This window comes from Lygodium microphyllum, chromosome 19 (assembly GCF_053477565.2).
Source record: "Lygodium microphyllum isolate KBCC chromosome 19, Lygodium_microphyllum_v1.1.10, whole genome shotgun sequence".
Lineage (NCBI taxonomy): Eukaryota > Viridiplantae > Streptophyta > Polypodiopsida > Schizaeales > Lygodiaceae > Lygodium > Lygodium microphyllum.
In genome coordinates, this window is record NC_141153.1 from 53,995,741 (window position 1) to 54,000,909 (window position 5,169).

The following is a 5,169-nucleotide window of genomic DNA, read 5'->3' on the forward strand; positions in this document are numbered from 1 at the left end:
TATGGTGTGATGGATCTATTTACCCACATGATCCTCAAACCTGCAGTCAACCACCTTTCTCAAGCCCAACCTCACTTTTCAGGTTTGTTGGAGATGGACAGAAAGGTTTGTTGGGCTACTGCAAATCAATTTCAGTAACCCCTACAGTTGCGAAAGAGATGTTCCAAGTTCAAAATACCCATCTTTGTCACCTTAGAGACCTTTGCAAGTTGCAAGAAGAAAAGCTCAAGCACCAGGAACATGAGATCAACAAGCTACAAAAGCAAGTTGAACAATACAGAATAAAGAAAACATCTATTGGACCTCGGCAAAGGAAAAGAAAGTTGCGAAACGTAGAGGATCTTAAGGTTAATTCAAGAGGACTCAAGAAAAGGATCAAAGCAATCAGGTAAGCATTCTAATTCTATGTACTCTCTTGCTCCTATGTGCCCTCAGATTTCTATGTGCCTTCTTCCCTCTGGCTCCTCCATACATTAACATTGGGGTTCTGCATGCAGGGTTGTATTGCAGCCCAACAAGGAGAATATCAACCCAAATAGCAACCCAGCAATGTAGATGAAACCTCTGATTAGCTCGAAGGTTGCAAAGAAACTACTGTAAGAGAAGAAATTTAAGGTTGTGCAGAGGGAGGTGGTGGATCAGTTTATTACCAACAACACCATATCCACTGAGAATGTACAGAGCGCTATGGATGAGAGTGGTATTAGTCGGAAAGGATATGCCTTCTTACATAAGACTGTCAAGTCTGCATTCAAAGCTAAAGGAATCACTCCAAAACTTCTACCAACCACTACAGATGTTTGGAAGCTTCGCAAGAGACTTAACGAGAAGCAAAATGACTATGTTGGATCCCCGTACCACATTACAAATGAATACAAAGGGAAACGAGGCACTGTCAAATATGATGAACACAACAACATCTTCATGGAGTTGGAGCTGTTGCAGAGAAGGATGGTTGAGTTTTACAATATCCACACACGCTGAAACAAACGATGTTCTCAAAGATGGACTAGTGTGAGATCCTGAATGATAAGAAGATGGAAAGAGTAGCCATAACATTGATGGATAGAGCAATGGGAAAATTGCCCAAGGATGATCCACTATACTTCTCAGTACAATCAGAAATGAATCTATGGTGGCTCTATTACTTTCTTGTATGTACTGCCAAGTCATTTTCTTGTGAATACAGTGTGGTTTATACACTCAATCTAATAGATGTATTATTTTGATTTGGTGTACGTTTTAAATTGAGGACCATGATGTCTTGGAATGGGTCTTTCGACAAACTCCCATTCCTAATCTTATTAGTGGGCATATGTGAGGGCAAAGGACTCTTACTGTTGGAGACAGAGGCACCTTTCAAGTTGTTTGGCACCTGGCCTCTGATTTAAAGACATTAAAATGCTTATACAATTGCAATCGAGGAGCCTTGACCTTACCATGCATGTACTGCATGGAGCCTGCAAAAACCCTTGATCACAGGTGGTGGACAAAGCCACCCGACCGGCAATTGCTAGTGGATAAGAGCTTTCAACCTGTGTTTGATATACCATTGACAAATGTGCACATTTGTACTATGCACGCTCTGTGTCGTGTCATAGAGAAACTAATCAACCTATACATTGGGTTTGTATGGAAAATCAAAAATCAGTCTGAATGCCGTGATGGCATTGTTGCTATTGAAAAGGTATTATCCAGTATGGAGCTTCATGGAGGAAATGTTCAAATTGAGCAAGACTAGAAGCTCTCCACCAATGAAAAAGATCTTCCTAGAAAGGTTTCTATAGGTGGAGTGAAGGCAAGGCGGTTCCTATCGAGACCAATCAACAACACAATTAAAAAGCATGCATCCAACCACGTCAGCAAGATAGAGTATGAGCAATGGAGGAAACTACACATTGCAGTTAAGGACCATGAGGCTGCATCCAGAAATGCAAAGGCGGAGGTATGGCGTGCAATGGACAACATCTTCAAGATGTGCAACAAGGAGTCCTGGTCGACTCTAGACATCAAGGTTTTTCAAACACGCCTTCAACAATTCAAAAAACAATTTACCGCAGCCTAGACAGAAAACAACATAACACATTACATGGTAAGCTTCAAAATCTGGCCTACATCATTTTGCATCTCAGGATATAATTCTAAAACATATGATATTGTTGTATGTCAGCACATCATCTATAATCATCTACCATTCTTCATTCAAAAGTACAGTGATCCAAGCATATGGAGCACTCAGGGAATGGAGAAGTTGCATTATATGGCACGCAATCCATACTTCAGACATACTCAACATGGTGGTGGCAGTCATAAAGGAAATAGCCTTCGTGAACTCTTCCAGTGGTTCTACAGACGAATAATGCAATAGCTTCACAAAGAAGAGACTCTACGTTCATCAAAGATTGTGCAGGCTTTGAGGGAAGTTCAATCAAAAAGGGAGAAGAAGATTCAAGCATTCAGAAACTCAAATGCTGTTCAATCACAACAAAGATGGAGACAGGAACGCCACTTTATTAACCATCGATGGGTGAAGGAATTGTAGTTAGATGCAGTGAACGCATTGTAACCAAAAAGCCACTTACAAAGCAATGGATTGTATTAACAATGTATGATGAAATGTTGTAAAATACATCATACATCTTTTTGCCCCTTAGTTGGTCTATATTCTAGTAAAAGTTGGTCTTGTTTTCTCTTGAGTCATATTAACTGGTTCTTTCCATAGGGTTCCAGTTGCTCATCGTCTTCTATTCCTAATGCTAACACAAGCCCTACATAGGCACTAAAATAGCCCCTTCTCGAACATGGGATGCAGGCTAGTAGCCAAAGACATCCAGGGCTGTGAACTTCTCTACAAAAATTACATTCTCGTAGGTGCTAGGGATAGGCTATCCACCGAGAAACCAGGAGAGTGTTTTGAAGAAAAATGTGGCCACAACACCTTCATCACTGAGGTTGTTGTGGTGCACTAAAACCTTCGATTTTGCAAGCCCCCTCAGGTAGTGCCTTAGAGCTGCATCGCGTCCATGGAACTCTCTTCTGTGCCTGATTAGAAACTCATCTTCTCTGAACAACCTCTGCAATAAACCAAATAGACCAAATCCGAATTACAATGAGAAGAATAAGAACCTTCACCATAATCTAATCAAAGTAAACGATGAAAGCAAAGTAAGCGTCACCTCCAGTTTCTCATCATAGAGGAAGGTTTTCTCGTTCTGAAGGTTCACACTACCCACGCTCTCCCCTTGACGTTCCTCGAGGAAATGAGCAGTGCTTTCCTGCAACTTGTCATAGCCCATAACTTCCTGAAACTACCTGAACTCCCGCTCACTTGGCACTCTGCCTCTTTCCCTGTCTTCTTTCACCCTGTTGAACCACAAAAGGAGGCACTGACCTGCATCAAAATTCTCCTCTAGTGACAGATCTTCCATATCATCGTCGGAAATGAACCCGTCCTCCTCCTCTGCGCTCCTTGCAATTGCTGCAAGCGCAAAGTCTTCTATGATAGAGAACACCTTCTGGATGTCGCTGAGCAATAGATACTGCTTTCCCTCAATTTGAAACTCAGGAAGAGCAGGCAGCTGGAGTGAAGTGTCAAAAACACCAACTTCCCCTGTGTACTGTGGAACCTTTGAAACTTTATTCTTGATATCTTTGAGACTTATTTCCTTGATCTCATTCTCTTCCTCAGTAGGCGAGAACTCTTCCTCCACTCCGACTCCTTCAATGTCTCCTTCCACATCCGGGCCCTCATCCTCTGTCTCCTCTTTTGGCTCATACAATAACTCAACATTTGTATTGGGCAGATTCTTGTATAGACAATGCAGGTATAGGATAAACCCCATCTCCACTGACACAAGCTTGCAGTCCTTCTTGTGCATTGGACACCAAAATGGCCTATAAGGGCCCGTCAGAAGGAGATAACGTTTATACAGGATGTTATTCTGCTTCTTGTCCTTTGTGCAATCAAGGAGATGAACATGGTCCCTCTGATCTGATGTCACCCGTCCTTTCTCTACGTGGGCTTCAAAATCATTGAATTCAGTAGTAAACACAATATTAGTGAGTTTGGGAATCTCCCAATTCCCATTTTTTGAATACTAAAAAGGTGGCACCTGGATAACATGCCCATAAGTTTCTCAAAACCATATTATGTGACCTATCATTGGAAAGCAGTTGAAAAATGGAATCTATTGAGCTATAGAGCACTCACTTTGGAGTTATAGTGTTCAAGTTATGACAAATCCAAAGATTTGACCACATGTCCCAAACTTATGGGAAATTCCCATATTCCCCAATATGGTGTTAGTGTAATATTCCATGTTCTTTCTGATGATTTCCTGATATGGCACGGCTGTGTTGACTATATTTACTAAATCGGGATAATACTCCGATGCTCCCGCTTCATTGATGAAGTCTATTAAAGCCGCTTCACAATCTGCTGGCGTGGGGGCTACAGACTTTTTCTTGCTTGCTGTTTTTTTGGGAGCGGGCTCTTACTTTGGTTGGGACATTGAGAAATCCACCTTTCGTTTGAGGGACGGTGTCCCTTAGTCTTCTTTTCTGAAAGGCAGACAAGACTTGAAGCAGCACAAGCTTCACATAGAGTGGAGGTCGAATATTCATGAAAACCTGTCACAGCCTGAGTTTGCCAGTAGTGTGAGCTTCCAGTGAGAGGTGATACCTCCACAGTAGGCATCAGTGCTTGTAAAGGTTGTGTGCACTCTATGATACAGGCAGAGTCTCCCTCCTCCTCAAACAAACCTGCTGGTGATGGTGCTAAGAAATCCACTACATGCTTTTTTGATTAACATGCAGCGACCGCTTGGCTTCCCTTTGCAAACACCTGAACCCTCCCCTCTTGGCTAAGCTCAGGGTCAAGAAAATATGGCCTCTTCCCACGTCCTCCTAAACCTGCGAGAACGGAATTTCCCATTTGAAGTGTATATAGAAACAGTAAAGATTCCAAGACCCTTATGGACTCGAAAGTGCACGGCTCGTTTAACCAGACATAAACTACGGTCAAAATTCTCAGCACCTTGATGCGCATTAGCACATTTGTAGTCTTGATACGGCCATATGTGCATCAAAGAGTAGGAGATTATGACTCCTATTGATCTGTGCGCGGCACGCCAGGTTTGAAAAAGGGGTCAAAAAGTTGTGCACTTTGAG

General features: G+C 42.3%; 1 pseudogene; it reads left to right on the forward strand.

Moving 5' to 3' along the window:
- The first annotated feature begins 687 nt into the window (after positions 1 to 687).
- LOC148019887 (uncharacterized) lies at positions 688 to 2,542 on the forward strand (annotated as a pseudogene).
- The last annotated feature ends 2,627 nt before the right edge of the window (positions 2,543 to 5,169 follow it).